We start from the raw sequence: 23,810 nt of genomic DNA, 5'->3' as shown, positions 1-23,810 counted from the left end.
CCTCATCAAGAGTACATCTGCGGGGCTGGGAAGGTGGCTCAGTGGTAGAGCGCTTGCCTTGCATGCTTGAGGCCGTGGGTTCGATTCCTCAGCACCACATAAGCAAAAAAAAAAAAAAGAAAAGAAAAAAAGAGTACATCTGAGATTTCCTTGAGAAGCCATCTGAGACCTACACTGGAGGTCATCTGGGTCCTTCTCCAAGGGCCATCTTGGACTTTCTCCAGAGGCACCTCGGGCTTCCTCAGGAGGCCACCTGAGACTTCTTCAAAAGTAGTCATTGGGGCTTTCTTAAGAGGCAATCTAGGACCACCTCCTGAGGTCATCTGGAGCCTCATTGGGAGGTCACCTCAGGCTACCATGATGGGAAATCTATGACCGTCTTTGGACATCATCTTGGACCTCCTTGAGAAGCTATATAAGACCTTCTCTGGAGGTCATCTGTCGCTTTCTCAAGAGGGTTACCTGGAACTTTCTCTGGAGTTCATATGGCCTCCTTGAATGGCCATCTGGGAGCTACTTGAGAGGTAATCTCAGCTTCATTGAAAAGACATCTTGAAACTACTTTGGAGGTCATCTGATACTTCATTGGGAATACATTTAGAAGCTCCATGAGAGGTCATCTAGGGCCTCCTAGGGAGGACATATGTGACATCCTCCAGAGGTCATCTGTAGCCTCCAGAGGCAATCTGGGACATTCTCTCTGTCATGTGGGACCTCCTGTAGAGGTCAACATTAAGAGGTATGGGACATGTGGGTTAAGTGTCTGTGGATCTTGGTCTTTGTATGTATGCTGATAGTTCTATCTATGTTCTGTATGCACCTGTTTACTCCTTTTCTCAGGATGGAAGAACAAGGCTTTAAGTTGTCATATCCAAAAATATTCTCCCCCAGGTTTACAGAATCCCTCAGAGGAAGATGCACTGATGTACTCTCTCTCCTATTCTTTGTCATCAGCAACTTTAATGAGTCCTCCCATACTAAAAGTGGTTACTTGTATCAGACTGAGGTGGTACAATGTGGTATGTTACCCTTATTACACTTGAGACAGAAACATGGAGGAGATGGTGGGCAGGACCCCTTTCTAATATATGTTCCCTTTACAACTAGTGACCTGTATAACTGGAAACAGCAAAATCCATCCTTTTCAGAAAAAATAAAACCAGGGACTCATTGCCTCATTTGAGACAGTAATTTTCACACACAAGCACATCTGGGATGAATGTCAGCAAATTTTACAGGTGTGTTTCACCTGGTAGAAAAGGGAGGGAATCCTGCTCAGTGACTTAAAGGTGGTCCTTGGACCACACAGTAGCCCCACTATTGAACCAGACTATTTGGAACAAGTCTTTTCCCAGTCTTACCCAAGCTGAGGCTTACAGCAGTCGAGGTATGGAGGTGTTTACCAATTATTTCCAGGTTCAGCTAGCAGGGATACCGCAGTGGCTAGAAATCCAAGTCTTCAATCTAAGGTGAGTGAGATGGTACTGTTCCCCAGTGAGTACCCTAATGCTTTTTCTGGAACTTCTGCCAGAAGCCTATAGGACATATAGGCTATAGATCTTTAAGTCCTGGAAAATAAAAGAGCCCTAAATATGGCCTTTGTTACCCAGTCAGCCATGGATATTAGAAGAAAGCTTGAAAAGTTAGAAGGTTTTGAGGTAAAGTGGTTGCTCAGTTGGTGTTTGATAACAGAGACACCCTGAAAAAAAACGAGTCTAAGAAAAGAGTTTGAGTTTTGGTAGGAGCACCAGAATAGGGATCAAGAAAACTTTGACAAAGACAGTACAGATCATTTGCAAATGGCAGTACGGAACCTCTAGGACTAGATCAGTGAGCTTAATGCAAGCAAAATAGACATTAGGAAAAGGAATGTCCAAGGAGGAGAAAGATAGAAAATGACAGGTTAAGTAATCACATTCACCACCTGGAAAATGTAAATGACAGGTTAAGTAATCACATTAACCTCATAGACACATGCAAAGGACCTCTGAATTCCATTAAGAAATTATGGCTATGAAAGAGGAACTGGGGGGCTGGGAAGGTGTCTCAGTGGTAGAGTCCTTGCCTTGCATGCATGAGGCCCTGGGTTCGATTCCTCAACACCACATAAGCAAAAAGAAAAAAGCCAGAAGTGGCAATGTGGCTCAAGTGGTAGAGCACTAGCCTTGAGCTGAAGAGCTGAGGGACAGTGTCCTGGGCAGAGTTCAGGCCCCACGACCGGACCCAAAAGAAAAAAAAAAAGAAAAAGAAAAGAGCTGGACCTGATATAAGAATATATCGATTATAAGCTTTGAAAAGTGTCACCAGAAATTCAAAGCAACAGAGAAAGTAGGAAAGAGTAGTTAGCAGAGAAGACGGGCAAGTGCTGTGTCATAGAAGATGAGGCCAAGAAAAGAGAACAGGAAAATATCAGGCTCAAGAAAGAGATTGTTTCTCTTCAGAAAGAGTTAAAGGACCACTTGCTTTGATAGAGAATGCCATGGAAAGGGAAAGAGCATTAGGAAGAAAAGCAGAAATGCTAAACAAACAGTTGAAAGATCTGTCACAAAAATACACCAAAGTGGAAAACTAGAAAGAGAAACTATTAGAGTAAAAGCCCCAAAAGACTGCTGAGATCTTCACCATAAATGTAATGCAGAAGCATCGTGTCCCAGTGGAACAGGTGGAGGTTGGAAAAATACCCCTCAATAGCACCTTTGTGAACCTAAGGGAGGAGCTGTAGAGCAAGCAAAGGTGTTGTGAGAAGGAGCAGCACTTGGCCAGTCAAGGGAACTCTCCTGTGACCCTGCCAAAACACTTGCAGGTTAAGGAGCACATTGAGAAGGAGAGTGGGATCATGAAAGCAACTTTAAGATAAAAGGAGGAGAATAAAATGGAAGAAGTCTCCAAGGTTCCGAGCACTTTACAGGAGTTAAAGAAACTAGAGACCCTAAGATACAGGGAAACATCTGAGCTGATCGGGTAGCTTGGGAGACTACTCTAAAACTAGTTGGTTCTCTAGAAATACTGGTCATCAATATTAAAGGAAGAAGCAAATGTTCACACTGAACTTGTGAACATGCATACAGGCTCAAAATTTCTGTCATTTTACATGTAGATATTTGCAACCTGGTAAATTCCCCGAGGACACTGCCTCAAACTGTTCTGAAAACCGGCGGGGCCTCAGCCTGAAAATACTTTGTAATGTGTGTAGGTAATTTCCAACAGGTAAATGCTGAATTGCTGGAACATATGAAAATAATTCATATTTGAGGAACCTCAGATGGTGAATTTGGGAAAGTGGACTCCACAGAGGTAAAGCCTGGAAAGTATGGCTATTGGTATCTGTTAGTAATAGTGGACATTTTTTCAGGCTGAGCTGAGGCATGTAATAATACATTGATTTGGCTTACCCTTATCTGTGGAGTCCAAAGATGGCCCTGCATTCATGGCCCAAGTTCTCAATTATTAACTAATGCCCTAGGAATAAATTGGAAGTTACAATCCATTTATAAGCCTCGGAGTTCAAGCATTAGAAAGAATGAATATGACCTTAAAGGAAACTTTAACTAAATTAAATACAGAGACTGGCCATAGCTAGGTAAGCCTCCTCCACTTCCTCTCTTTCGAGCAAGATGTAGCCATTATGTTAAAAGATTCAATCCCTTTGAAATACTTTAGTGTAGAACACCCCCTTGGGTTCCTAAAATTAGGAAGGCTATATAAACATAAGTATCTAAATTCAATCTGAAGGCTTTACAACATATTCTGTTATGTACCTATCTTTTGGTAACCAAGGCCCACCGGCCGGCTAAGAAAAAATCCACTTGAAGGGGAGGGACCAAGAATGTGATGGAACAGCAGGGAAACACCACAGCTCTCTCCAACCAAATACAGAGTTTGGATTTCAATGCTCTCTTTCTCCAAATGACCCACAAAAAAAGGCAATTACTCAGAGAGATAAAGGAAGTGCAAAAAGAAAAGGATAAAACCTACACAGACAGTAAAATGTGAAGACCCTTCCCCCACTCTTTGTTGATGATGGGGCTCCACGTTGCACAGCTTAAGTGATGGGGTTTTGTGCCAAGCTGCTTAAGGGTCCCGGGTCTGGACCTGCTGACGACCACACACCCACAAACATCACAGGAACTCCCAAGAGCTGGGCCAACCCAGAATATACAAACAGAAATCTCAGAAGGCAGAGCTGGAACAAAGATTCCCCTCACCATCCCTGGAACAGAGCCTCTGCCTGGCTGGTACAAGTAGCCCATCCCAGTCAGGAGCAGTAGCAGCTATCAACATTGGCGAACGATCCTAAACTCTCAGGGTGGAACTTTTGTCCTGCTGATGTAAATAGCCTAGCCTAACCTGGAACAGCAGCAGCAGCTGGCAGTCGTGGCAAACCACCCAGAATTGGGGCAAAATGCCTCTTGGTACTTGCCCAGACCAGCCTGGGGCGGCAGCGGTGGCTGAGGTGGGGACAGCTGCAGTGAACAAGTCCAGACCCGTGGTGGTTTCTGCCTCTCCATACTGGCATGCATAAGCAGCTCATGGTGGCAAAAGTGGTGAACAACCCCAGACTTGAGGCAGGGTGTGGTGTTGAGCAACCCCAGAAAAGCCTCATGACCTTTCCTACCTGGGCTGGCTTTGAACCTAAATACACAGATCTGAGCCTCCTGAATAGCTAGAATTACATGTATTCACATCAGTAGGGTCTTCCTCTTCCAACCCCCCTAACTTTTTCTAAAATATATCATTTCTTAGTTCATACATGGAATTTTAGCAAATACAAGAGGATAGACATAATACTCTGTATTCTGCCTGCGCATAATGCAATCTAACTTGTTCTCAAGAACAAGGCATAAATAGAAAAACACATGGAAATTAAACAGCACTCTGTTGAACAATACATGGATCACAGAAGAAATTAAAGAAGAAATTAAAAAGTTCCTACAATTCAGTGAAAATTAAGATACAGCACAAAGAAACCAATGGGACACAGCGAAATCAGTCCTGAGGGGGCAAATTTACTGCTCTCAGTGCACACAGCAAGAAAACATAGAACAACTAAACGACCTTATGATGCAACTAAAACTGCCAGAGAAACAAGAAAAAATTGAACATAAAGTTGCTAGACAGAAAGAGAACCGAAATAATATCTGAAATTAATGAGCCAGAGACTATAAAAATTATAAATAAAATTAATTTTTAAAAGCTGTTTTAAAAAAAAGACACTAAAACTGAGGGACCACTGGCAAGAGAAACTAACAAAATAAGAGAGGAGACCCAAATCAATAATATCAGAGATACCAGAGGAAAAATTACAACAAACATCTAAGACATCAAAACAATCATAAAGGAATAATTCCAGACTCTACTCACAAAGGAAGGAAAACCTAGCAGAGATGGATGAATTTCTACAGAAGTACAAATTGCTATCCCCCCTTTCCTTTTCAGCCATTCTTCTCTACCATGTATGGTGGGGGCAGCAGTTCGGTAAATAAACTTCTTTCCATGCCTGAATAGCGTGTGGTGTTCTCTTCATGGGCTTCTTAATGAAATCTACCTATTTAATATACCTTACAAATGGTGCCATGACTGGGATGAGGTTTTTGAGTTGGAAATGCTAGAATTTCCTAACCACCTCTTTTCTGCAAACCAAACTGCCTTAAGACAACATGTGAGATTTTTCACCAATACCATTGCTGTCCTTCACATCCATGTCCACCCCACTTCTCTACTCTGGTGAATGAAACTACTCTCCACAGTTCTCTGTTGCTCAATCTCTGCTTAGATGTGGCGCCATTCCACAGAGCTCCTATGGCATTTAGCAGAAAGGATGGTCCTCTCTGAAGTGGAGAATGCCTGGTTTGGGGTGCTTAGTCATTTCTCTCTATAGGGGTCTGGGGCAAGCCGGGACACCGCTTCTTCCTGGTCAGCTCTCCTTCACTCACCAAACTGACTCTCTAACACATATAATGAGGTCCTCTGAGCCATCCTGGAGCCGTAAAACCCCTATGACATGCCTCCTGTGCTCCCTGGATAGCCAGATGACCTAATATTTTTTGCTGTTCTCAGATTTAGACAATATATGCCTCTACAATGGTACATTGTGAGAAGTCTCTTTACCTTCAGTCTCTCTTTGCTCTCTACTATTCATGTCCAACTTTCGAAACGTTTCATTATGCTCAGTGCCCCAGTTGTCTGCCTGAAGGCCTTCTGAAACATATTGAGCACTGTATCTGATCACCGGAATATAGTGTCATAAAGGCAGGATAAGAGCACAGAACTTGGCCTGCCAAGGGAGGTGGCAAAAATGAAGGTCTCCTGTTAAAACAGAGCACTAGGAAGAGAGATGGCTAAGGGTAAAAAGAGGCCTTTTTCTCCTGACCTTCAGAGCCCGCCCACACATCCTCACTAATTGGCCCAGATGGAGTTATTTGGTACACAGCTGTACAGGAGTCAGGTCTTTTGTGTTCCTGTCCAGACAGTGAGGGAGACTTCCTCCAGCAGGCCTGGGATGCAGAAAAACCCTCAGGCTACATTGGGAGCAGTGAGGGAAGCCCTGGAACATGCAATATCATAAAAGCAGTCTCTATGTTATTAAATCATTGTATTGAATACAATTTTCCTTGTTTGGTGCCATTCATCATAGCTACTCAGGAGTTTCATCTATAGAAATATATCCATACATACACAAAGAAATTGAGGTACAGGTTTTTTTTGAGGGGGCACGTCCTGGGGTTGAACTATGAGCCTAGGCCTTGTCCAAGAACTCCTTTTGCTCAAAGGTATTGCATTAAGCTTGAGTCACAGCCCCACTTCTGGGTTTTTCTGTGATCTCTTAGAAATAACATTGTCAAGGACTTTCTCCCACTGGTTCGTTTGAAACTCAAATTCTCACATCTCAGCCTCCTGAGGAGCTGGGATTACAGTCAGCAGCCACTTTCACCTTCTTTCTATTCTTCTTTGTTTTATAATCTGGACTGACTTCTTAATAGGTTCATTCCTATGGTTGGGACTTATAAGTAAACTACCCAATGTTCTTTATAGCTGCTTTCTCTGAGAGTGTTTTCTCTCTTCATCTTACCCTCTGGTCACAGGGTTGAAGCCAAAAGTGAGAAATGAGTGTCACAGGATTTAGTAGTAAATGTCAACAGGATATGCCCATTCTGTCACTTAGCATTGAGCTGCAGTGAAGTTACTGTCTCAGGATATGAGGACTGAAAGCTGGAGCTATCCTCATAATATCTGCATTGCTTCATTTGCCTATAAAATGATCGAATAATTATGAGTGTTTTGTATCTCCAACCTTACGTATCTAGGACACACTATAAGCATGTTTCTGTATCTGTTTTTCTCTAGTACCTCTCGAGATTTAGACTAAAGGTTTGGGTGGGGCGGCTTCTAGGTGAATCCCTGAGGAAATCCACTTGAAGCTTCCTGAGGAGATCTCCATTCAAAGCCAGCCCTAGCAGGAAAGGTTTATTGTCTCCAACAAACCACCAGAAAACCAGAAGTGGAGCAGTGGCCTAGAGGGTAGAGCTCTACCTTGAGAGAGAAAGCAAAGCAGGAGATACAGGCCAGACCAGGCAGGAAAACCTGGGAGGCGCTTATGTCCATTGAACACCAGATGGCTGGAGGTAGAGCTGTGGCAGTGGTAGAACCTCAGCCTTGTGAAAAGCAGCTGAGGAATGCATCCCGTCCTCAGTTTAAGCCATGGGATGGCCACAAAATAAAATTCAAAAAGAGAAGGCCAAATTTATGTATCAGTGTCCTACTTACTTACATGTGTATATTACTTCCCTAAATGCAAAGAGGCTATACGCAAAACTTCTGCTTTTTTTTTTTTTTTTTTTTTTTACTGATTTATGTTTTAGATATGCTCATTGTACATACTGTATCATTTTTTTCATTTCAGCCCCATTGCTTTTCACTTCCAGGGTTCTAGGCATGTTTGCTTATATGATGCACACTGAAGCTCTCAGGAGCCTTTATTTACATTTTATTATGAGGTCAATGCAGGAGCAGTCACAAATCAGGCAGAGGAAGAGAAGCTCAGAATTCATGGAAAAAAACGGTATTCAGAAAATTATAGTTGGTGACGCAAAATGGTAGCATATATATGTAAAAAAACTACCATTAAGAAAAAAGAAGAGAGTTCCAGGAAGATGGCAGAGGAGAAGCTGGAATCTGAACAAGCTCTCGCATAGAAAGCAGTTTTAGAGTTCCAGTGAACAGTCCTAAGCCAGAGAATCAAACCAAGTGTGTCATCACAGAACAGAGAGTTAGACAAGAGAGGGGAAGCCAAGGCAAAAAGACACATCTGAGCACCTGCCAGAAGCCGCCACGGCGGCGGCGGCAGGGTCGCTGCAGAGTCCGCAGCCCGGGCCATAACTGAGCGCTCACACAGACAGTCCGGGACGAAAGAGCCAGAAGCAGCAGGCGAGCGGATTCTCCTCAACACCAGCAAGAACCAACAAGGAGCGGACATCTTCATCCTGAAGTTCGCAGACCAGAGAAGACCCAGGATCCAAGACACGAAGTGAGTAGAAGACCGACTTCCTCACTACTTCTCAGGGAGCAGAGGATTGAAGGCCACCCCTCCCCCCCAGCACCGGTGATCTCCATCTTGGGTACCGACAAAGCTCGGAGGAGCTGCCAGCTCCAACCCAGGCCTTGGAATAAAACGAGTCATTTAGCAGGTCACAAGAACTTAACGGTGAAATGACCTGCTAGACTTGGCTCCATCCAGGGAAAAGTCACCCAGCTCAGGCACCAGACATAGGAGTGGCTTTCCTCACTGGGTAACCAGAGCTAGAGGCTGCGCCTCCCTCTAGCAGCCTCCACAATCAATTGAAAAACAGAAACCCTGAGAACGGCTCCAGGCTGGGCTCTGTGTTAGCCCCAGGAAAAAGCTACTGATTGTTGAAAGGCCTCAACCCTACCCAGAACCTAGCCTCACCACTGCATCCCCCTCTTTTGTGATTCTCAAAGCAGATCACCCTCCCAGTAAACTAATCTGGGATGGGGATCTCAAAATCTTGGGTAAAGCAGAGCATTTTTCTGCCTGTTCGAACAAACTGACTTAAGAAACCAATCAAGCCACATGACCTCAAGCTGACCAGAGACTCCAACAAGAGGCTGGTTACAGACAAAAGGGAGATACAGGATTCTTCCCACCCCTCCCAAAAAAAATCAAAAAAAAAATCAAAGAACTTTTTTTTTTCTTCCTCTTCTTTTCTTTTTTTTTCTTTTTTCTTTTTTTTGGTACCTTAGATATATATAATTTTTTTTCCTCTTCTAAAAATTTTATTAATCTTTAATTTTTGCCTTTTTTGAAAAAATAATTGTTTTCCAGTAACTTTTTTTTCCTCTTATAATTTTTATTTAAGGAACACATGCATGTGCGTTTTCCTTTCTTTTCTTGTCTTCTTTCTCTTTTTCTTTCTTTCTTAACTATCTTTTTGTTTTTTTGTCTAGCTCTATTGAACTTCTGATCTTTTTTATCCCGTTCTAATCCTTTTCACCTTTTCTTCTCTTTTGATCTTCTGTATGTGACTTAACTCTTGTACTGCACATCCTCAGATAAACCCGTAGTTAACTAGTAGACCCTATCCCACATTGTGTACACAATTAATCCACAAATTTGTTACTCAATTCAAAACCTCTGAGACTTAAATTCCTTAATAGCAGTACTACCTCTTTATATCTATATAAAAATTTAAGCATTTTTTTAAGTTTTTCACTTCTCCTCTATGTCCCTACCCTTCTATTAATATACTCACATTCCTCTCTAAATAGATGGTCTTTTAATGTCCATAATAATATTAATTTTTACATTTCTATTTTTTTCTGGTCTCTTTTCATTTCCCTTTCCCATTCTTCTTTTTCTCTCTCTCTCTACATGCATCCTACCAAACCTATTTCCTGCATTGGGATTAGGACATAGTTAACTCTCCCTGTGCCTCCCCACACCAATCTATTCCTATTTTTTACCCACATCTCTCCCTAACCCTAATAATGTCTGGTTTTCCAAATTCTTCTCTGCGGTTCGAAGCCCAATAACATGTAGTTGTTTGATGTTGAATAGATGTATCTGTTGAACTAGATTGTATCTGTAGACAATTGACAGTACAAATGCAAACTTTGATTGATGGTTGCCTTCAGATAGTGTTCTAGCACAAAACTGGTGCTATTTTCATCTCAAATGGGCAGAGTAAGCCGAAAAAACACTAGAAAAATGGCAAATCCGGATATCTCAAGTCCCAATCTTGACAATCAGGGGTCAGAACAGATAATGAATAATCCAGAGGAGAGTTCCCAAATAGCTCTACAAACACTGCTGGCAAACATGATAAATGAGAAGTTTGACAACGTACAAAGGACTCTGTATGAGCGTGAAAGAGAGAGAGAGGAGGTATCCCAAAAGCTTATACAGGAATATTATAATCGTGAGGAAGCTACTCAAAAACTGATACAGGATTTGCGTGAACAACTTGAGAATACTCAAAGAGAAAGGGAGTAATGGAGTGAGCAGGCTGAGAACACTCAAAGAGAACTGCAGGAAATCCACGAACAAGAGGAAAGAGAACTACAGGAATCCCATGAACGGGAAGAAGCTAATCAAAGAGTAATACAGGAATTGAGAGACCAGGTAGAGAATACACAAAGATCACTAAAGGCATTCATGGAATACATTAACAAAGAGCTGAAGGAAGTTAGGGAGACCACAAATGGAATGCTGAATGGAACCCAACAAAGGAATGGGACTCCAAAGAAACCATAACCAATCAACTAAGTGATTTGAGAACAAACAATGAACACCAAATTAAGGAAGTAAAGAAATTCATAAAAGACCTAAAACAGAGCTTCAACAAAGAACTTGAAGCCATCAAAGCTGACCAATTAGAAGGAAAAGAGATAAAAAACAAAGTAGAGAGTCTTGACAGCAGGTTAGACAATGCAGAAGATCGAATCTCATGGATTGAAGACAGCCTAGATATTATAGAGAAAGAACATACAACCATCCAAGACAAGTCCAAGAAATATGATAGGTCTATCCAAAAAATGGAAGACACCATCAGAAGGCCTAATCTAAGGATAATGGTTGTAGAGGAGCACCTAGAAACAGAAGTTAATGGTCTAGGAAATGTGTTTAACAGGATCCTAGCAGAAAACTTCCCAAACATACAAAAAGATAGGCCTATTCAGATACAAGAAGCTTTTAGAAATCCAAATAGACCAGACGAGAATAGGACATCCCACCGTCACATGATAATCCACACAGGATCAACTCAGAACAAGGAAAAGATCCTTAAAGCTGTCAAGGAGAAAAGGTTAATCACCTATAAAGGGAAACCAATTAGAATCACCTCAGATTTCTCAGCAGAGACAATCAAAGCAAGAAGAGACTGGAATGATGTATGCCATGCCCTAAAAACAAACAACTATCAACCAAGAATACTGTACCCAGCTAAACTCTCCTTCATAACTGAAGGACAAATGAAAACCTTCCACAGCAAAGAAAAATTGAAACAATACATCTCCACCAAACCAGCCCTACAAAAGATTCTTAAAGATGTCCTACACATAGAAAACCAATAAGACCACAACAAAGGCCAATAATCTGCACCCAAACTGAGAATCCAAGAACCATAGGAAGAACCCAGTTTTTGCAGTCCTCAAGAAGGTGGATAACATGGCAGGAACTCCCAAATACCTCTCAGTACTATCTCTTAACGTTAACGGACTGAACTCTCCAATTAAGCGACATAGACTGTCTAGTTGGATTAAAAAACAAGACCCTTCTGTCTGCTGCCTGCAGGAGTCATATCTTGCCCGTAAAAACAAACACATTTTCAAAGTTAAAGGCTGGAACAAAATCTACCAAGCAAACGGCCTCCATAAACAGGCGGGAGTTGTGATCCTAATATCAGATAAAATAGACTTCAAATTAAAATTCGTGAGAAGAGATAAAGAAGGTCGCTACATACTAATTAAAGGATCTCTCCTTCAGGAGGATATTACAATACTAAATATTTATTCGCCAAACAATGGAGCACCCAAATTTACCAAAGAAGCACTACTTTCCCTCAAATCTCATGTAGATCCAAAGACATTAATTGTTGGGGATTTTAACACACCATTCTCCCCACTAGATAGATCAACACGTCAAAAACTCAACAGAGAAACCGCAAATCTAAACAACTGAATAGATCAACTAGTCTTAACAGACATCTACCAAATATTTCACCCCGAAGCATCAGAATACACGTTTTTCTCAGCAGTACATGGAACGTTTTCTAAAATAGACCACATTTTAGGCCACAAAGCAAACGTGTCTAAATTCAGAAACATTGAAGTTATACCTTGCATTCTCTCTGACCACAAGGGAATAAAATTAGAACTCAACACCAAAAGCCACCAAAGAAAGTCCGGTATCACATGGGGGCTGAACAACACACTGCTGAACCAAGAGTGGGTCACGGAAGAGATTAGAAAGGAAATTCAAATGTTCATGCTATTCAAAAAAAATGAACACACAAATTACCAGCTCCTCTGGGAAACAGCAAAGGCAGTACTCAGAGGCAAGTTTATAGCTCTGAGCTCCTACATCAACAAATTGGAGAGATCTAAAACTAGCAATTTAATGACACATCTAAACCTCCTTGAAAAAGAGCAGCAAGATAAACCCCAATCCAGTAGACGGAAAGAAATAATCAAAATTAAATCAGAATTAAATGAATTAGAATCCAAAAAAAGTATAGAAAGAATCAACAAAACAAAGAGTTGGTTCTTTGAAAAACTTAACAAAATTGACAGACCCTTAGCAAATCTTATCAGAAAAAGAAGAGAACACACCCAAATTAATAAACTCAGAGATGAGAATGGAAACATCACCACGGAAACAACCAAGATTCAGAACATTATAAGGGAATAATTCTCAAAACTTTATGCTAATAAGTTTGAGAACTTGACAGAAATGGACCTCTTCCTAGCAAATATTGACATGCCAAAACTAAACCAAGATGAGTTAAACTATCTTAACAGGACCATATCAAGCACTGAAATAGAAACAGCAATAAGAGACCTCCCAGCTAAGAAAAGTCCAGGACCAGATGGTTTTACAGCGGAATTTTACAAGGCCTTCAAAGCAGAGCTCACACAAATACTCCTCGAACTTTTCAATGAAATTGAAAGAGAAAGTTCACTAATCAACACATTCTATGAAGCCATCATAACCCTCATCCCAAAACCAGGAAGGGACTCATCAAACAAAGAGAATTATAGACCCATTTCTTTGATGAACATTGATGCAAAACTTCTTAACAAAATTTTGGCCAATCGACTTCAACAATTCATCCAAAAAATCATATGCCACGATCAAACAGGATTCATTTAAGGGATGCAAAGCTGGTTCAATATACGCAAATCAATTAATATTATTCATCACATCAACAGGGCAAGAATAAGAACCATATGGTTATCTCAATAGATGCAGAAAAAGCATTTGACAAGATCCAACACCCCTTCATGATGAAGGGTTTGGAAAAATTAGGAATCCATGGAACATTCCTCAATACAATAAAGGCTGTATATGAAAAACCTACAGCCAGCATTATACTCAATGGTGAAAAACTAAAGCCATTTCCTCTTAACTCAGGAACGAGACAAGGATGCCCACTCTCTCCACTTCTCTTCAATCTAATATTAGAATACCAACCACAGCAGTAAGACAAGATGCAAACATAAAGGGGATCCAAATAGGGAAAGAAGATATAAAACTCTCCATCTTTACAGATGACATGATCTTGTATTTAAAGAATCCTATAGACTCCACTCTCAAATTACTCAAGCTGATTCAATACTTTGGCAAAGTAGCAGGGTATAAAATTAACCCTCAAAACCAATGGGTTTTCTGTATGCCCACAATGAGAAAAGTGTGGCTGAAATTAGGAAAGCAACTCCATTGGTAAGAGCCCCACAAAAAATAAAATACCTAGGAATCAACTTAAGAAGTGAAGGACCTCTATGGTGAAAACTAAAATCTTGAAAAAGGAAATCAACACAGAACTAAAAAAATGGCAAAGCCTCCCTTGCTCCTGGATTGGAAAGATTAACATCATGAAAATGGCAGTACTTCCCAAGGCTATCCTCAAATTCAACGCAATACCTATCAAAATTCCAACCTCATTCTTCAAGGAAATAGAAGAGGCAATCCAAAAATTCATATGGAACAATAAAAGACCCCGAGTAGCAAAAACGCTCCTCAATGGAAAGAACACTGCTGGAGGAATATCAATACCAAATTTCAAACTCTACTATAAAGCCATAATAATCAAAACAGCTTGGTATTGGCATAAGAACAGAACTCAGGACCAATGGAATAGAATTGAAAACCCAGAAATGAACCTACAGATCTATAGCCATCTAATCTTCGATAAGGGAGATAAAACAATAGAATGGAACAAAGATAACCTCTTCAGTAAATGGTGCTGGCAAAATTGGTTAACTGCATGTAGAAAACGAAAGCTAGATCCTTATATATCACCCTGCACCAGAATCAACTCCAAATGGATCAAAGAGCTTGAACTCAAAGCAGACACTCTGAAAACATTACAGGATGGAATAGGAGAAACCTTAGGTCTCCTTGGCTCAGGCCGAAATTTTTTGAATAGAGACCCGGAAACACAACAATTCAAACAAAGGTTGGACAACTGGGATTGCATAAAGTTGCAGAGCTTCTGCAGGGCAAATGACATAGCTAGCAAGATCAATAGAAAACCCATGATTTGGGAGAAGATCTTTACTAGCCATACAACGGACAAGGGTCTCATATCTAAAATATACTTGGAACTCAAAAAATTAAAACTCCAACAACCAATCCTCAACGAAACAACTGCCCAATAAATAAGTGGGCGAAATACTTAAAGAGAAACCTCTTTGAAGAAGAAAGAAGGATGGCCCATAGACACATGAAGAAATGTTCAACATCCCTAGCCATAAAATAAATGGAAATCAAAAGAACATTGAGATATCACGTCACCCCAGTTAGAACGGCAAAAATCAAGAACTCTAACAACAACAGATGCTGGAGGGGATGTGGACAGAAAGGAACCTTACTTCATTGTTGGTGGGAATGTAAACTTGTTCAACTACTTTGGAAAGCAGTATGGAGGTTCCTCAAAAGACTTCACATAGAACTCCCCTATGACCCACAATCCCACTTTTGGGCATTTACCCAAATGTTTAGAAACAAGACAACACTAAAGCTACCAGCACAACAACGTTTATTGCAGCATTATTTACCATAGCTAAGATATGGAATCAACCCAGATGCCCCTCAGTAGATGAATGGATTAAGAAAATGTTGTCTATATACACAATGGAATTCTATGCCTCCATCAGAAAGAATGACATTGCCCCATTTGTTAGGAAATGGAAAAAATTATATTAAGTGATGTAAGCCAGGCCCAAAGAAACATAGGTCCATTGGTTTCCCTTATTTGCAATATCTAGTATATGCATGAGTCAAGCGGAAAAGGTCAGATAATGTGATGTCAGGAAAATGAGAAAATGAACCCTTAGATATATATTTTAATGTTTTTTTTTCTTTCATGCATGTGTTTCTAACGCATTTATAAGATTATCTCTTTGTTGCTTTGTATGTCCCTCCCCCACAGTATAACCCCTGATTTCACTATATTTGATGTCTGTATAATTTGAGGAGGAGATGGGGAAAAACCAGTTGTTTAAGGATACAGGTGGACCTGTTGCAACAATGAGAAATACAAGTTGTCATGTCCAAAACGAGATTTACAACGTTTGTGCGGGTGGTGGGGGAATGGGGGGAAGGAGAAGGATTGGGATTGGGGGGGAGGGGGTGGCTGGGAAGGGACCTGAAGGGTAAACAAAAGGAGGAGGCTGCAATGCTTGGTAAGAAATATACGCATTATCCTGCCCATGTAATTGTAACCCCTCTGTACAGTATGTAATAAATAAATAAAATAAAAGAAAAGAAAAGAAAAGAAAAGAAAAGAAAAGAAAAGAAAAGAGATGAGGGGACTGGGAATGTGTATTAGTGAGAAAGTGCTTACCTAGCCTGCAAGAGGCCCTGGGTTCGATTCCTCAGTAACACATACACAGAAAAATCCAGAATTGTTGCTGTGGCTCAAGTAGCAGAATGCTAGAGACAGTGCCCAGGCCTTGAGTTCAGCCCAAGAAATGTCAAAGAGATAACTATGTATGTAGTTAGGTAGGTAGATAGGTAGGTAAGTAGGTAGGTAGGTTGGTAGGTAGGTAGGTAGGTAGCTAGGTAGGTAGGTAGGTAGTTAGGCAGGTAGGTACGTTGGTACATAGATAGATACATAGAAAGAAAGAAAGACAGGAAGAAGAAAGAACGAAAGAAAGAAAGAAAGAAAGAACGAAAGAAAGAACGAAAGAAAGAAAGAAAGAAAGAAAGAAAGAAAGAAAGAAAGAAAGAAAGAGAAAGAAAGAAAGAAAGAAAGAGAAAGAAAGAAAGAAAGAAAGAGAAAGAAAGAAAGAAAGAAAGAAAGAAAGAAAGAAAGAAAGAACGAAAGAAAGAAAGAAAGAAAGAAAGAAAGAACGAAAGAAAGAACGAAAGAAAGAACGAAAGAAAGAAAGAAAGAAAGAAAGAAAGAAAGAAAGAAAGAAAGAAAGAAAGAAAGAAAGAAAGAAAGAAAGAAAGAAAGAAAGGACATCAGCATCACCTTCACACAAAAACAGAACAGGAAGAATGTCTCTTTCCCACTTCTCAGGCAGCCGAAAGCTCCAGAGCCAAGAGGGCAGAGACAGGTTCTAACTCAGCTGCTTGGAGCCAAAAGAGAAATGACCCTGCCTCACATTGGACTGGGGATTAGCATTAATGATGTGGAGAATGAAGGAAGGAGAAAAGACTGGCCAAAGAAGGGCCTTCAAATGTGATTGATCGAGAGTAAAAAACCCACTCCGTAAGACCAGAGAGCAGGGCTTTTCTATTCTGTTCTTTCCCTCTCCCTAACTAAACTGGCTCTCTATTGGTAACCTAAAGACAGCCTGAGGATCCCTTCACCTGAGGGAGGAAGGTTAGTCATTGTTTTAGGAAGCTGAGAAAAGCCTGACCCTGGTGTAACTCTAACAATTATTTCAGGTTTCCCCCCATTGCTGGCTGTGCCTGGAATGAATGAAATGGTTTTGCAGCTCACTTCCCTGTTGAGTTTATATATTCTGCCTCCTTGTTCTCTTCACCTAGCCTGGTTTTTGAAACTGTTTTCTGTCCTTCAAATACAGTGTTACACTGGAGTTCTTCCTGCTAATTGTTCCAGGGCTTGGATCCTGACAACTTCATTTCAACCCAGGATGGGTCAATGGGTCAAGAACACTAAGAACATTTAGAGTAACTTATCATCACTAAGGGAAAAATAAGAAGCTCTTCAACATCTGACCTTTCAGACGTGGAAGTCAAATGTCATAGACTTTCCTGCCCAGGCTTGCTTCAGTGTGATCCTGAGACCTCAGGCTCCTGAGCTAGGGTGATGGGCAAGAGCTACTGGTGGTCTAATAGGTTCAAACGTGTAATAACATTGACAATACAAGTCAACTGCTTATCACAAGGGGCTTGGGGATCATATTAAGCCTTTCAACATTGAACCTTTCAGAACCCTGTGGACACAAGGTTACAATGCTAGAGTCTGTAAGGCTGGGCATGTAGATCTGCTACACTTAAGCCTGGAGATCTGACTCCAATTCTTGTGTATATCAGTGTTGACTTTCCAGAGAATGTTCTCATAATTAGCGAATAGGAAAAATACTTTGCTTAACCCTCAATTTTTTTGCAGTTGCGTGTCTTGTATCAACCCTGGGCACTGTCCCTGAGCAATTCAGTCAACGCTAACTAACTACCACTTGAGCCACAGCTCCACATGGGATTTTTTAGTGGTTCATTGGAGATAAGAGTCTAACAGCTTTTTCTTGCCTAGGCTGTCTTTGTACTGTGGTCTTCAAATCTCAGCCTCATGAGAAGGCAGTTTTCCAAGTGTGAGCCTCCAGTATCTGGCCTATTGTTTTTGACTGTACTGGGGATTGTTTTTCTCCTGGCTAGCACTCGACCATTTGAGCCACTCCACTGCCTCTGACTTTTTCTGAGTATATGGGACTGAGGATTAAAACCCTGGTATTCATGGATGTTGAGTGAGCTCTTTATCACTAAGCCACATTTCTAGCCTCCCCTAACAATTTTATCCCACAACTTGCCTGTCCTCAAGAAAAGGCTTCTCATCAGGGAGCAGAGGAGCGAAGGCCTCCCCTCCCCAAAGTACCAGAGATCTCCATCTTGGATACTGACAAAGCTCAGCCGAAATGCTAGCTCCAACTCAGTCCTTGGAAGAAAACTAGAGTCATTTAGCAGGTCACAAGAACCTAAACTGACCTGCCAGACTCAACTCCACCCAGGGAAATCTTATCCAGCTCAGGCACCAGCCCCTGGAATAGATTTCTTCACTGGGTAATCAGAGCCAGAGGCTGCCCCTCCCTTTGGCAGCCTAGAAAATCAATTGAAATTCAGTAAACAGAAATCCTGAGAGTGGCTCCAGGCTGGGCTCCATGAGTTTCTCACAAACTAGCACCTGGGAAAAGCTACTGTTTGCTGAAAGTCTTCAACTCTATCCAGAACCTAGCATCATCACAGCATCTCCAAACTTGAGGAAAAAGCCATCTCCCTCTTTTGTGATACTCAAAGCAGATCTCCCTCCGATTGAACTAACCTGGGAGGAGGATCACAAAATCTTGGGTAAAGCAGAGCATATTTCTGCCTGTTAAAACAAACTGACTTAAGAAACCAACCAAGCCACAGGAAAATCAAACTCACAAGCAGACCAGAGACTCCAAGAAGAAGCTAGTTATGGACACAGGGAGATACAAGATTTTTCCCACACCTCCCAAAAAATGAAAGAACATTTTTTTCTTTTTTTTGTACTTTTATAAAAAAAATTTTTCTATAACTTTTTGTTAATTTTAATTTTTAACTTTTTTGAAAAAAATTCTTTCCTAGTAACTTTTTTTCCTCGTATAATTTTTATTTTAGGGGTATTCATATGTGTGCATTTTCCTTTCTTTTTTTTCTTTTTTAAAAATTGTTTTTGTTTTTTTTTTAGCGCTACTGAACGTCTGATCTTTTTTTCTTTCTTTCTTATCTTTTTCACCTTTCGTTCTCCTTTATGTGACATAATGGTTTTTCTGCACATCCACAGAAAAACCCATAGTCGATTATTAAACCTTATCCCCCATTGTGTACACACTTAATCCACAAATTTATTACTCAATTCAAAACCTCTTAGACGTAAATTCCTTAATAGCAGTACTACCTCTTTATATCTATATAATATTTTAAGTATTTTTAGTTTAAGTTTTTCACATCTCCTTTATATCCCTCCCCTTCTCTCATTATATCCACGTTCTATTCTGAATAGTTTGTTTTCATTTCTGCATAATATTTTCAGTTTTACTTTTCTATTTTTTCTGGTATCTTTTTTTTTCTCTTTATCTTTCTTTTTTGGTCTCTCCCTACATTCATCCTATCCAACCTATTTCCTACTTTGAGATTATAACTAAGTTAAGTTAACTCATCGTATGCCTCCCCACATCACTGTATTCCTATTTTTTACACACATCTCTCCCTAAACTTAATAATTTCTGGTTTACCAAATTCTTCTTTGTGTTTCGTAGCCCATTAATATATAGTTGTTTGATGTTGAATAGATGTATCTGTTGAACTAGATTGTATCTGCAGACTATTTACTGTGCAAATACAGTTTTTGGTTGATGCTTGCCTTAAGATAGTGATCTACAAAAAAACGTGTTATTTTCATCCCAAATGGGCAGAGTAAGCCGAAAAAACAAAAGAAAAATGACAAGTCCAGGTATCTCACCTCCCACTCATGATTATCAGGGGACAGAACAGATAATGAATAACCCAGAGGAGAGTTCCTAAATAGCTCTACAAACACTGCTGGCAAATATGCGAAAGACTCTGTATGAGCATGATAAGGAGACAGAGGAGACAAACAAATGGTCAATGGAGGCAAACAAAAGGACAATGCAGGAAAAGATTGAAAAACTACAAAGGACTCTGTATGAGAATGAAAGGGAGAGACAGAAGGCAATCCAAAGGTTTATACAGGAATATCATGAGCGTGAGGAAGGACTCAAAAAGTGATACAGGATTTGTGTGAGCAGCATTAGAATACTCAAAGAGAAAGGCAGGAATGGCACAAACAGGATGAGAACACTCCAAGAGAACTACAGGAATGGTATGAACTTGAGGAAACTAAGCAAAGAGTAATACAGGAATTGAGAGAGCAGGATAAGAATACACAAAGAGCACTAAAGGCATTCATGGAATCCATTAACAAAGAGCTGAAGGAAGTCAGGGAGACCGCCAAGGGAATGCTGAATAGAACCCAACAGAAGGAATGGGAGTCCAAGGAAATCATAGCAAATCAAGTAAGTGATTTGAGAATAAACACTGAACACCAAATTAAGGAAGTAAAAGTTCATACAAGATCTAAAACAAAGCGTCAACAAAAAATTTGAAGCCATCAAAGCTGACCAACTAGAAGGAAAAGAGATAAAAAAAACAAAGTAAAAAGTCTTGACAGCAGGTTAGACCATGCAGAAGATCGAATCTCAGAGATTGAAGACAGCCTAGATATTATAGAGAAAGAACATACAGCCCTCCCAGACAAGTCCAAGAAATATGGTAGATCTATCCAAAACTTGGAAGACACCATCAGAAGGCCTAATCTAAGGATAATGAGTGTAGAGTAGCACCTAGAAAAAGAAGTTAATGGTCTAGGATATTTGTTTAACAGGATCCTACCAAGAATTTGCCAAAATGCAAAAATATAGGCATACACAGATACAAGAACCTTTTAGAACTTCAAATAAACCAGAACAGAATAGGACATCCCATCCTCACATTATAATCCATTCAGCATCAATTCAGACCAAAGAAAAGATCCTTAAAAGTTTTTAAAGCTGTCAAGGAGAAAAGATTAATCATCTATAAAGGGAAACCAATTAGAATCACCTCAGATTTCTCAGCAGAGACAATCAAAGCAAGAAGAGCCTGGAATGATGTATGCCATGCCCTAAAAACAAACAACTATCAACCAAGAATACTGTACCCAGCTAAACTCTCCTCCATAACTGAAGGCCAAATAAAAATCTTCCATAGCAAAGAAAAATTGAAACAATATATCTCCACCAAACCAGCCCTACAAAAGCATCTTAAAGATGTCCTATATATAGAAAACCAACAAGACCACAATAAAGGCCATGAAACGGCACCCATACTGAGAATCCAAAAACCATAGGAAGAACCCAGTTTTCGCAGCCCCAAAGAAGGTGGATAACATGGCAGAAACTCCCAAATACCTCTCAGTCCTATCTCTTAATATTAACGGTATTTAGTCTCCAATTAAGCGACAAAGACTGTCTAGTTGTATTAAAAAACAAGATCCTTCTATCTGCAGCCTTCAGAAGTCACATCTTGCTCTTAAAAACAAACACATTTTCAATGTTAAAGGCTGGAGCAATATCTACCAAGCAAACGGCCCCCATAAACAGGAGGGAGTTGCATTCCAAATATCATATAAAATAGACTTCAAATTAAAATTTGTGAGAAGAGATAAAGAAGATTGCCACATACTAATTAAGGGATCTCTCCTTCATGAGGATATTACAATTCTAAATATCTATTCACAAAACAATGGAACACCCAAATTTATCCAAGAAGCACTACTTTCCCTCAAATCCCACATAGATCCAAAGACATTAACTGTTCGGGATTTTAACACACCACTCTCCCCACTAGATCAATTAACTCGGCCAAAATTCAACAGAGAAACCGCAGATCTAAACAACTGCATAGAGCAAATAGATTTAACAGACTTCTACTGAATATATCACCCAACAGCATCAGAATACACGTTTTGTCAGCAGCACAAGGAACATTTTCTAAAATAGACCACATTTTAAGCCACAATGCAAAATTTTCCAAATTCAGAAACATTGAAGTTATACCTTGCATTCTCTCAGACCACAAGGGAATAATATTAGAACTCAACACCAAAAGCCACCAAACAAAGTCCGGTAACACATGGAGCCTGAAGAACACACTGATGAATCTCGAGTGGCTCAAGGAAGAGATTAGAAAGGAAATTCAAATGTTCATACTATTCAGCATAAATGAGCACACACATTACCAGCTCCTCTGGGACACAGCAAAGGCAGTACTCAGAGGCAAGGTTGTAGCTCTGAGTTCCTACATCAACAAATTGGAGTGATCTGAAACCACCAATTTAATGAGATATATGAACCTCCTTGAAAAAGAGCAGCAAGATAAACCCCAAACCAGTAGATGGAAATAAGTAATTAAAATTAAATCAGAATTAAATGAATTAGATTCCAAAAAAACTATAGAAAGAATAAAAAAAAAGACTTGCTTCTTTGAAAAAATTAACAAAATTGATAGAATCTTAGCAAATCTTATCAGAAAAAGAAGAGAACACACTCAAATAAATAAAATCAGAGAAGAGAATGGAAACATCACCTCAGAAACAATTAAAATGCAGAACATTATTGGAGAATACTTCTGAAAAGTTTATGCTAATAAGTTTGAGAACTTGGCAGAAATGGATCTTTTCCTAGCAAATATTGACATGCCAAAACTAAACCAAGATGAGTTAAATCAGCTTAAGAGGCCCACATCAAGCATTCAAATAGAAACAGCAATAAGAGACCTCCCAGCTAAGAAAAGTCCAGAACCAGATGGTTTTACAGCGGAATTCTACAAGGCCTTCAAAGCAGAGCTCACACCAATACTCCTCCAACTCTTCAATGAAATTGAAAGAGAAAGCTCACTACTGAACACATTCTATGAAGCCATCATAACCCTCATCCCAAAACCAGGAAGGGACTCATCAAAGAAAGAGAATTATAGACCCATTTCTTTGATGAACATTGATGCAAAACTTCTCAACAAAATTTTGGCCAATCAACTTCAACAATTCATCCAAAAAATCATACACCACGATCAAACAGGTAGCATTACAGGGATCCAAAACTGGTTCAATATACGCAAATCAATTAATATTATTCACCATATGAGCAGGATCAAGATAAGAAGCACATGGTTTTCTCAACAGATGCAGAGAAAGCATTCAACAAGATCCTTTATGATGAGGGTTTTGGAAAAATTAGGAATCCTTGGAACATTCCTCAATACAATAATGGCTGTATATGACAAGCCTACAGCCAGCATTATACTTAATTGTGAAAAACTAAAGCCATTTCCTCTTAACTCAGGAACAAGACAAGGATGTCCACTCTCTCCAATTCTCTTCAACCTAGTATTAGAATACCTAGCTACAGCAGTAAGACAAGATGCAAACATAAAAGGGATCCAAATAGGGAAAGAAGATATAAAACTCTCCATCTTTACAGATGACATGATCTTGTATTTAAAGAATCCTATAGACTCCACTCTCAAATTACTCAAGCTGATTCAAAACTTTGGCAAAGTAGCAGGGTATAAAATTAACCCTGAAAACCAATGGGTTTTCTGTATGCCCACAATGAGAAAAGTGTGGCTGAAATTAGGAAAGCAACTCCATTGGTAAGAGCCCCACAAAAAATAAAATACCTAGCCATTAACTTAATCAAAGAAGTGAAGGACCTCTATGATGAAAACTTTAAAAACTTGAAAAAGGATATCAAAACAGAACTTACAAAATTGCAAAAACTCCCATTCTCCTTGATTGGAAATATTA

This window comes from Dipodomys merriami, unplaced genomic scaffold (genome assembly GCF_024711535.1).
Source record: "Dipodomys merriami isolate MVZ:Mamm:240054 unplaced genomic scaffold, mDipMer1.0.p SCAF_195, whole genome shotgun sequence".
Lineage (NCBI taxonomy): Eukaryota > Metazoa > Chordata > Mammalia > Rodentia > Heteromyidae > Dipodomys > Dipodomys merriami.
The sequence above is the reverse complement of the archived record's forward strand: the minus strand, read 5'-3'. Positions refer to the sequence as shown.